Genomic DNA, 10703 nt, shown 5'->3' with positions numbered 1-10703 from the left:
GTATATTTTTTTACGTGTCAAGAAAAATCAGGTTAAACATTTTTTTCTCCTTGTTGTTGATGATGTAGGTCAGTGGTTCCCAACCTTTGGAAGCCACGGACCAGTCGAGCAAATGAAAAAAAAAAAAATTCTGCGGACCAGTGCCATAGGCGTAGATACAAGCAATACCATGTAATGTAATGTTTCACATTATTCAAAGTAAAGTGATTATAAAGGCTAAATTATTCAAATGGACGCCACAAGGGAAAAAAAAATACTACACTAACCACAGCACTTAGTACTACAGTAGACATGGAGAAGACTAGCTGTCATGGTGATATATTCATGTACCTATTGCAAGGTCTATCAGTACACCAAAACGTAATATCTCATATTTTACAAATGAAATTAGAAATCCGATCTCCCTCTAGCTAGCCTTAGCTCCTCTTCTCTTTCTTTCTTGTATCTTTCTTCTTTTCCCTCGTTCTCTCTCTTCTTTCTCTTTTTTCTTCTTCTTTCTTCCTCGTCTGTTCGGCGGGTGTTACACCATACTCTAAACATTTAATTAAATTTTTATTTCATCATAATTACTTATTTGAAGAAAAAAAATACATTGACAAATTATTATTTTCTTAAATCATGAACAAAACAAAAAGTCACTATACAGTAAAGCAATTTCGCGGACCAGCAAATCATAAGCCACATACCTGCACCGGTCCGCGGACCATAGGTTGGGAACCACTGATGTAGGTGATGGTGTTGGTGATAATGGTGATATTAATGAATATAAGTGCTGAAGTTTTTTTCCCTCTCTCCCTCTCTTTCCCTTTCTCATCGCTACTAACATTACTGGCACAATTAGACGAAGAACGAGGAGGCGGAGGAGGAGGAAGGAAAAGTAGGAAAGGAAAGAGCAAAGGAGGAATATGATGAGAGGAGGAGGAAGGGAAGAATAATGAAGCAGAAGTGTTGATGAAGAGAAAAAAATGAAGAGTAGGAAGGGGAGGAGGAATGAAGAGAGGGGAAGGAAGAGGAAAAATTAAAAAAAAATGAATAGAGAAAGAAAAGGAGGAGGGGAAGAACAATGAAGAAGAGGAGGAAGAAGTGTCGAGGAGGAGATACGAGGAGGAGGAGGAAGAAGGAGGGAGGAGAAACAGACAGACAGACAAAAATATAATCGCTTGTTGTGCTATTACAGAAAGAGAAAGAAGAGTAGAAGGGAGGAAGATTGAAGTAGAAGCGAAAGCAGTGTTGAAAAGGAGACATCAGGAAGAAGAAGTAAGAAGAATAAGGGGGGGGGGGGGAGGAAAAAGACACACAACTATATTATCGCTTGTAGTCCTGTTGTGGAAAGCAAAGAAGAGGAGGAGGGAGGGAAGAATGAGGTACAGAAGCGAAAGACGTGTTGAGGAGAAGATACGAGAAAGAGGAAGGAGGAGGAGGAAGGAAGAGGAAGATGGAGGGAGGCGAAACAGACAGACAAAAATATCATCGCGTGTTGTGCTGTTGATGTCAGGTTCCTTGGAGACCATAAAACGTGCTCTCCATTTTTCGCCTCCCTATGTTTTCAGGGAAGCATTTCCGAACCGGACATATTATTGTTTCCACCACTTGTTATTCAGTTTATTTTTAGAAGTAGGAACAATACGCGCTCGTGGAAATGGAGAGGGGAGAAGGGAGAGCCTGTGGGGCGGGGAAAAGTACCGGGGAGATAGAGAGGGGAGACGCATTTGACTGACTAAAGGTTAAGGGCAGTTGGAGTTTTTACTGTATAATACATAGCCGTGAAAAGGGAGAGGGGCGATAGATGAGGCGCCGGAGGGGAAAGGGGGAGAAGGAGGGAGAGAAAAGAATAGGGGAGAAATGAAAGTAAATGTGTTAGGTACTTAAGGGAAAAAGGAGAGGCGAGGGGTGAAAAATTTGGTACTAAAGGGGAGGAAAGTGAAGGGAAAAGCTTTGAGGAGATAAAAAAAAGAGAGGTGAGGCTTAAGATCTTTTGTCGCTGTACAGAAAAATTTACGAAGCCCCAGATAGAGGCGTAAGGATGACATTATTTACTTAAGCCTTTAGTGAAATATTCAACAAGCTGCCTCACCTTAGTTTTAAATAGATTCAGTGAAGTCGGGATGGAGGGTAAAGTGGTGAGGGGGTTCAAGGCGAGGCTTAGTGACAGGAGGCAAAGTACAAACGGAAAAAAATAGCTTATGGTTGTTACACACATACTCGCGGCGTCCCACAGGAATCAGTTTCGAATTTACCTTTAATTAGATTTTTTTTACAGAATCAATCACAGCGATATCGACTGCGACATAACCAGTGACATCAGAAGGTTAGGACACACTGGTACATGAAGGAGATAGGCAAGAATTGGTTCATAAAAAGGGTAGCAGATGAATGATACATATAGTAGATATAGATACAAAGAAATACAAGGTTAGTCACAACTCTGGATGCAGAGAGAAGGTGGCAATTAGCTCATTCTCGGGAGTCACCATTAGTAGGAAGATGCACTTCTGTTAGTTTCCTTGAATCTTTGTGTATTCTTTTGTATCCTTGTGAAGCAGAGTGTGGGTAAAGCGTGAGGGGGAGGGGAAAGGAGAAGGATTGGGGAGAAATAGGGGAAACTAAAGACAGAGGGAAAGGTGAGGGAAGAAGCATGAGGGGGAAAACAGGGGAGAGGTAGGAATTGTGTAATGAGAGTTGGGGAGAAATAGGGGAAAATAAAGACAGAGGGAAAGGTGTGGGAAGAAGCATGGTGGGAAAACGGGGGGGAGGTAGGAATTTCGTAATGAGTGCGTAACGGGAGAGGCTAAGGGAGAAACATTGGAGAGATAGGAAGGGGCGAGTCAGAGCGTGTATGTAAAGGGAGAGGGAGAGGAGGATCAAGGGGACACTTAAGGGAAGAGGGGTGAGCAGGGGGAGAGGCAGGACACGCATAAAGGGAGAATGGAGAGACTGGGGACACTTGAAAGGGAAAAGGGAGAGGGGAGAAGCATGGGAGAGGTGGGGAGCACGTGAGGAGAGAGGAGAGAGGCAGGGGTACTTGAGGAAAATGAGAGAGGGAAAAAGAGACACGAAGTACAAGTATATGAAGGGGAAAGTGAGGGGAGAAAAAAGGGGCATTTCCGCTTCCCTTAAAAAAAAGCTCTACATATAATTCCCTTCTAGCTTCTATCATCCGCATCGTCCCCGCTAAACATTCTCATTTCCTGTCACAAAATGAGCGAGGGGAAAAAGACACGAAAGTAAGAGTAGATGATGGGGCAGGTGAGGAAGCAAAAAAGGTGCACTAACACATAAAATACTCTACAGGTAATTTCCTTTTAACTCCTATTATCCTCGTCGTTCCCGTTTAACATTCTCATTTCCTGTCACTTAACTCCTATTATCCTCGTCGTTCCCGTTTAACATTCTCATTTCCTGTCACTGTGTCTCGCCATCAGTCGCATATGTACCTGAGCCGTTAATTAATTAGCTCTCCCTCGCACCCGATGCACTTTCCCTCCGCGCTCCCTTTGGTGTGATGGACCACTGGATGATGAGCGACTGCAGCAACGTCACAGATCCTCGACTTCTGATATGGTGGTGCGCGCTGAACCCTCGTCTCTCGCATATATCAAGGCTAATGCAAGAAGTGTTGATCCTTACTCCTTGGCTTTGTAGATGAATTCAGTGTTTTTGTTTTTATTATTATTCAGCCTTGCACTTCTTGGCTCGTCTACACCTCTCATGTTTTTTGTTTTATTTGGATTTCATGTTACTCTTTGTCTTCGTATGTGAATGTTTTTATTTGGTTAGCATTGCTCTTCATCGCTCCTCGAAACCTGTCATGTTCTTTGTTTCGTTTATATTTCGCCCGGCCACTCGAAGGATATCTTTTGTGTTTGTAATAGTCATCGTTGTTTATTCAAGATCGACTGAATGTTGCATCATGAACTTTGTCACCTCACAGAATACCAAAGAGAGTTTATGAGTCATGTTTCGGCGACTCGGCTTGCCAGATTTAGTTATTGTCGAAGCAGATGAAAAGAAAAATCAAGAAAATCGAAGAAAGTGGAGATAATAACGATGACAATAACAGGATAGACGGAAAAACAGGCGAACAAAAGGAAATTAAAACGGATGAATAATATGAAAAGAGAGGTGAAGATTAGTAAGCCCCGAAACAGGAGTAAGAAAAGAAACATGCACCCTTTCATTAGCTGCAGTGCCCCTAACAAACAGTTTTTGGAGTCGCCTGTAAAACAAACACCGGATTAACACAGACAACACAGACGGGTGAATAAATGGGCGTGGGCGTCTCCTCTGACCCTTCCCTTTAGAATCAGGAAGGATCAGATTAAAACTTTTTTCGCCACCTTCACCCTTACCGCCTCCTCTCTTGATGAAGTGGAGCGGAGAGTTATCTTTCAGCTTTTTTACTTAATGTTCATTTCTGAGTATTTGAGTGTTATGTTAATAGCTCCTCGTCACCTACACTTCTACATCCCCCTCTCTTTGTGACGTGAAGTGGGTCATTGCTAAGATTGAGAATTCGCCGAAAGGTTAAAAATAGAAGAAAGAAAAAGATAAAATGATATGTAATCAACGAAGAAGATATTTTGTGGCATTTCCCAGAACCACAAAACGTCAGTTTATAGCATTATTCGCCATCTCTGCCGCCCTTCAACTCCCTCTGGTGGAGTGAAACAAACAATTGCTATGTTTTAGGATTCCCCACAAGAAAAATGAAAATATACGAATGCGAAATCAGTGAAGCTCATGCCGGGAAATCCGGGAGAAACAGTTGTACAGAATCGCTAAGTAGCAGACTTTGTGGAAAATTAAAAGAGGCTGGAGAGGAGGCTGGGAATCCATGATGTTTAATTCAAAGAAAGGCACGAAAGGGTTCTACCTTTTCTTCGTACGAATCAAAAAAGAGCTATTGAGAATAAAATCAAACGACGCTGAAGTGCAGAAAAAATATTTGAGTGTCATTAAGTTGATAGGCCTAAAAAATAATGAAAATGCACAATATACTAGAGAGAAAGAAATGTTTGTTATTGAACAGCGAGAAACTAAATCATATAAATTAAGGGCCTTGCAAAAGTCAATCTTCCTCCACAAAGAAAGATGCAGGAATGAAAAACAAAGATTATTCATATGAAAGATATCGAAAGAAAACATCTGGATGCTTAGAAAGTTGAAAAGAAAAACTGTGGACATAAAAGAAGGTAAAGGCTTAGCAAATTTTCTGGGTGTAAAAGAAGTAAACGAATGGAAACAGCAGAAATTTGAATATATAAAGTTATGATGTATGAAATTAGTGAAAGAAAAGCAATTATGCTGGATGCAAGAGTGAAAAAACTATATATCCGAATGTAAATACAGGGATGGATAGAAAAATCATAGATGAGTGTGAAAAAGTGAAAAAATCTACCGGTATGTAAAAAAGCATTCATCGTTTCACCTTTCCAATCACACAAAAGAACAAAGCAAGGGATCCAACAAATAAAAAAAGGAATAAAGAAAAAAAAAATACAGCGATAATAAACCAAAGAAAAGGATATGCCATTGAAAAAAAAAAGGAATAAAGGAAAGAAAAAGAAAACGAATGCAACGCCAACAAAATAAAGAAAACGACAGGCCATGAAAAAAAAAACACCAATGACAAAACGGCAAAATCCATTCAGGTGTGGCCGCCTGGCTGGCTGGGCGAGCAGGTCAGGTTAAAAAACAGGGATTGAGTTGCGAGACCTCTTTCACGGGTCTAAAGTTCCCTTCATTTTGACCAATAGTCGCGGGGGGCTTTGTGGCAGAGAGAGAGAGAGAGAGAGAGATTACGTATATTAACTTACCGTACCCATCCATTTTCTTCCTCTCCCAAGGCTTTGAAATGAGACAGACTTATACGATTTCCATGTTAAGAGTTTGCGGAATCAATCTAACCATCTCTCCTTTAAGAGAGAGAGAGAGAGAGAGAGAGAGAGAGAGAGAGAGAGAGAGAGAGAGAGAGAGGCAGGCAGGCTTTTATACACCTGTCCAGCGGGGTAAACATGAAACAGGCCGCCGCAACACACACCTGACAGCACATTAGGCAAGGCGAGGCGCGTCCCGAAGGGGGTAACTCTGACGTCCTTGAAATGGCGCAGGAGCTTTTCTCTGTGTCCCCGCGGCCTGCTCGTGGCGGTGGAGGCGAGCCGGGCAATGGTGGTGACAGGAGTGCGCGGGTGGGATGAGGGAGTTTGAAAGTAATGCAGTTTTCCCTTTTTTTGTGTATGTGTGATGATGAGTTTCGTTTCGTGGTTAGTCTGAATGCGGATTTCCTACAAGAAGACATCATCAAGCTACAGGAATGGAACAAAAAGTGACTGCTACAATTCAATGAAGAAAAGAACGTAAAGTCATGCACCTTGGGAAGGGATATCCAGCATACCAATACCACATGGGAAACACTCCACTATCCACCACAGAGACAGAGAAAGACCTGGAAGTATATGTTACCAGGCTAACAATGAAAACCAAATCCATGCCAATCGCAGCAGACGGGTTAAATAGTTGCAGTTTGTTAGGTGCAAGATATTTCAGTGACGGTGAAGTACTAAGAATGAACTCCACTCCACTCTTTTTTTGTTTGTGACTTTTTTTGTTTTGTAGTTCGTGGTTTTGATAAGTTTACTAGTTTTAGTTTAAGTGTAAGATATTTTAATGACGGTAAAGTACTAGAAATAAACTTGCGTGGGTCCACTCTTTTTATGTGTAATGACTTTTGTTTTGTGGTTAATTTTTTGTTAAGTCTAGTAGTCATAGTTCATTAGGTTTAAGATATTTCAGTGACGAAGTACCAGAAGTGAACTTGGGCGGGTCTTATCGCGCATAGAACTGTTACCAGATAGAAAACCAAAGGCAAAAGAAAGTCCATTTTGAAGGTGTATTTCTATAGTAGACAATACCAGGTGGGGGGATGAACTCGCCGGAGTAAGATGGAGAACACTAACGTCAAATAAGGAGTGGTGGAAGAAGTTGTAAATAGCTATTGTCTTTATGTTTAGTTTTGCCTGAGTGAGATAGTCCCCTGTTCCGCTCATGATCAAATGCGAATACGGAGAAGACGATAAAGATGTGAGGGATGATGCAGATAAGCCGCTTCAGATACAATCAACACTAAAATTATATGCATCGCCAAGGTCACCGGGAAATAAGAAACAGGAAAGACAGCAAAGAGAAAGGAGGGCGTGGGAGGGGAGTCCTTTAGCTACGAAGAAGATGGAGAAAGGAAAGGAGGGAGAGGAAGGGGAATTGCTCTAGCTACCGGGAAGAGAGAGAAGAGAAAGGAGGGCGAGGAATGAGAGAAGAGGAAGAAAGAGCAGAGGAGGGTAAGTGCTCTAGCTATCGGGAAGAGAGAGAAGAGAAAGGAGGGCGAGGAGGGAGAGAAGAGGAAGAGGGGCAAAGGTGAGGAAGTGCTCTGGCTACAGGGAAGAAAAAGAAAAAGTAGGGCGATGGAGAGAGATAGAGATGGGAAAGGAAGGCGAGGGAGGGGAAGTGCTTTATCTAGGGAGAAGACACAGAAGAGAGAGAAAGGAAGAGGGAGGGAAAGTGCTGTAGCTAAATGCCGCCGCAGGTAATTCAGTTAGTCAAAGTCGCCATGAAGTAAGGGGCAGCCAGGGGGGAGTGGCGGCCGGTGGAAAGGAAGTGCTCGAGGTAAATGCCGCCGGACGTAATTTGGTTAGTCAAGGTCGCCTCTGATTGCGTCATGGGCGGCCTGGGAGGACGTGTGCGGGCGGCGTTTGGAATGGCATCAAAGGAGGAAAAGGGGAAAATAATCGTATAATGTTAATCCGTCCGCAGCGATTGGCACGGATTTGGCCTTCCCTGGTAGCCTGGTTACAGTATAGGCATAGGTCTTTCTCTGCTTCTGTGGTGGATAGTGGAGTGTTTCCCATGTGGTATTGGTGTGCTGGATATCCCCTCCCAAGATGCAGGACTTTATATTTTTCTACATTGAATTATAACAGCCACTTTTTGCTCCATTCCAGTAGCTTGGTGAGGTCTGACTGTAGGAAATCGCAGTCAAGGCGTTAATAAAGAAAACTCCAATACAAGAGAAAAAAAAATCATGAAGGGAGAGTGATGTTGCAAGAAAAGAAGATACAAAAGGAATGATGTGAGGTATATATGATAGGCGGCGTCTGGAATGCCATCAAAGGAGGAAAAGAGGAAAATAATAGTATACAAGAAAATGAATAAAGGAAACTCCAGTACGAGGGAAAAGTGGGAGGAATCATATAGCGAGAGTGATGAAATTCCAAGAAGAGAAGAACTAGAAGAAGTGATATTAAGTGTGTAGGCGTCGTTAGGAATTTCATCAAAGAAGAAAGAGGAAAAAATAATGGTACACAAGGGAGTGAATAAAGGAAACTTCAATACGGGGAAGAAATGGAAGGAATCATAGCGAGTGAGATAACTGCAGAAAACAATAAAAAAAGAAGTTATAAAAGAAATGATGTTAAGTGTTTGGGCGTCGTTAGGAAATCCATCAAAGGAGAAAGACGAGAAAATAATCGTATACAAGAGAGTGAATAAAGGAAACTCCAATACGGGGAAGAAATGGAAGGAATCATAGAGCAAAAGTGATGAAGTTGTAAGAAAGGAAATAAAAGAAATGGTGTTATGTTCGTGAGCGACGTTAGGAACTCCATCAAATGAAAACTAGAAAATACAATAGATAAGGAAAAAAATAGAGTTAACTAAAATACGGGGTAAATATAGAAGGAATCATATAGCTAGAGTGATAAAGTTGCAAATAAAGAAGAAATAAAAAATGATGTTAAATGTGTGGGTGACGTTTAGAATGACATCGAAGAAAGTTAGAAAATATTAACATACCAAAAAAAAAGAAACTAACACGGGTTAAAATAGAAGGAATCATATAGCTAGAGTGATAAAGTTGCAAATAAAGAAGAAATAAAAAATGTTCTTACATGTGTGGGTGACGTTTAGAATGACATCGAAGAAAGTTAGAAAATATTGACATACCAGAAAAAAAGAAACTCTAACACGGGTTAAAATAGAAGGAATCATATAGAGAGTGATAAAGTCGTAATAAAGAAATAAACTTTAGGATAAAGTAAAAATATGGAACCGTTTTTATTTTTTTAATGTGAGACGGTTCACGTTGATATATTTTATTTCTCTATGCATGGAAAAGTCAAGCCTTATTTTTTGTCCATTTTCTTCATCTGTGTAGGAAAGTAAGAGATATTTTTCTGTTTCCTTTCTAAGTGTCTGGGAAAGCCACCGATATTTTGTTTTCTCTTCCCATTTGTGCGAGTTATTTTGCTTCTTCTTTTTTTTTTTTTTTTTTACAGCAAAGGAGACAGCACAAGGGCACACAAAAAAAGAAGCAATAATAAAAAAGCCCACTACTTGCTGCTCCTGTAAAGAATCCGAAGAGGTGGCCGAAAGAGGGATCGAAAGAGGGATCAATTACGCGAGAGGTGTCCTGATACCCTCCTTCTGTTTGGAAAAGTCGTGTCATTTTTACCCATTTTCATCTTCGTCTGTGTGGAAAAGTAAGAGATATTTTCCTCTTTCCTTTCTAAGTGTCTGGGGAAAGTCATCGATATCTTGTTTTCTTTTCCCTGCTGTGCGAAAGTTATAAATGTTTCACTGTGTTCTTTCCCTTTGTATTGAAAAAAAGCGGTTTGTAGTTTTCCCCTTTGAAGCTTAGCGATTTAAATGTTGAACACATGTGGTTAGTCGTCAGTCAACCACAAAATTAGTCGCTTTATCGGCCAGTAAGTCAGTTAATGAACCTTCTATTAGCCAATCAGTTAAAAAGTTACTCATGCACTCAGTCAGCCATCCAGTCCGCCAATCAGTAATCGATAGGGCAGTCAGTAAGGGAATCTGGCCCCCAACATATTTGTCAGGTAAAAAAGTGGTCAGCCAGCGATGATTCAGTCAGATAATTGCTTAGTCAGTCAGTCATTCGGTGTCCCAGTCCGCCGGGCAGTCTGGTTTTATGCTACGAGATTCTTTTCGTTGTACTTAATTTGCATTTCCGATTCTCTCTCCCTCCCTCCCACCCTTCCTCTCTCCCTCGGTCATTCTCTCTCCCTTCCTACCTCACACTCTCCCTCAATCAGTCCCTCAATCGCTCACACTAACACTCACCCACACCACACTCAACATAACACAACGCAACACAACACAACACAACACAACACAACACACAACACACACACACACACATATTTCTCTCTCTATCTATCTACAATCTACATTCTCTCTCTCTCTCTCTCTCTCTCTCTCTCTCTCTCTCTCTCTCTCTCTCTCTCTCTCTCTCTCTCTCTCTCTCTCTCTCTCTCTCTCTCTCTCTCTCTCTCTCTCTCTCTCTCTCTCTCTCTCTCTCTCTCTCTCTCTCTCTCTCTCTCTCTCTCTCTCTCTCTCTCTCTCTCTCTCTCTCTCTCTCTCTCTCTCTCTCTCTCTCTCTCTCTCTATATCTCTCTCTCTCTCTCTCTCTCTCTGTCTCTCTCGTTAGTCTCGTCATCAGCAGAATTTTAAACGCCAAGCTAATTGTCTTCCTCCTGAATGAATCTTTTAATTATAAGTAATATTTTATGCATCCGAAAGAGCGTAGCGTTTTCACTAACTCGGCTGCTACAACGAAAAAAAAAAAGTTACAGCGTCCATGTACATATATATTTTGTTTTCCGGCATCAAGCCAGCCGTTTGTGTGTGTT

General features: G+C 41.4%; 1 protein-coding gene across 9 annotated transcripts in view; it reads left to right on the top strand.

Annotated features, from left to right (window-relative positions):
* LOC126995940 (hemicentin-2-like) overlaps positions 1 to 10703 on the top strand; it is a 462936-nt gene that overhangs the window by 261173 nt on the left and 191060 nt on the right. The window lies entirely within an intron of this gene.

Source organism: Eriocheir sinensis, chromosome 9, assembly GCF_024679095.1.
Source record: "Eriocheir sinensis breed Jianghai 21 chromosome 9, ASM2467909v1, whole genome shotgun sequence".
Taxonomy (NCBI): domain Eukaryota; kingdom Metazoa; phylum Arthropoda; class Malacostraca; order Decapoda; family Varunidae; genus Eriocheir; species Eriocheir sinensis.
The sequence above is the reverse complement of the archived record's forward strand: the minus strand, read 5'-3'. Positions and strand labels throughout refer to the sequence as shown.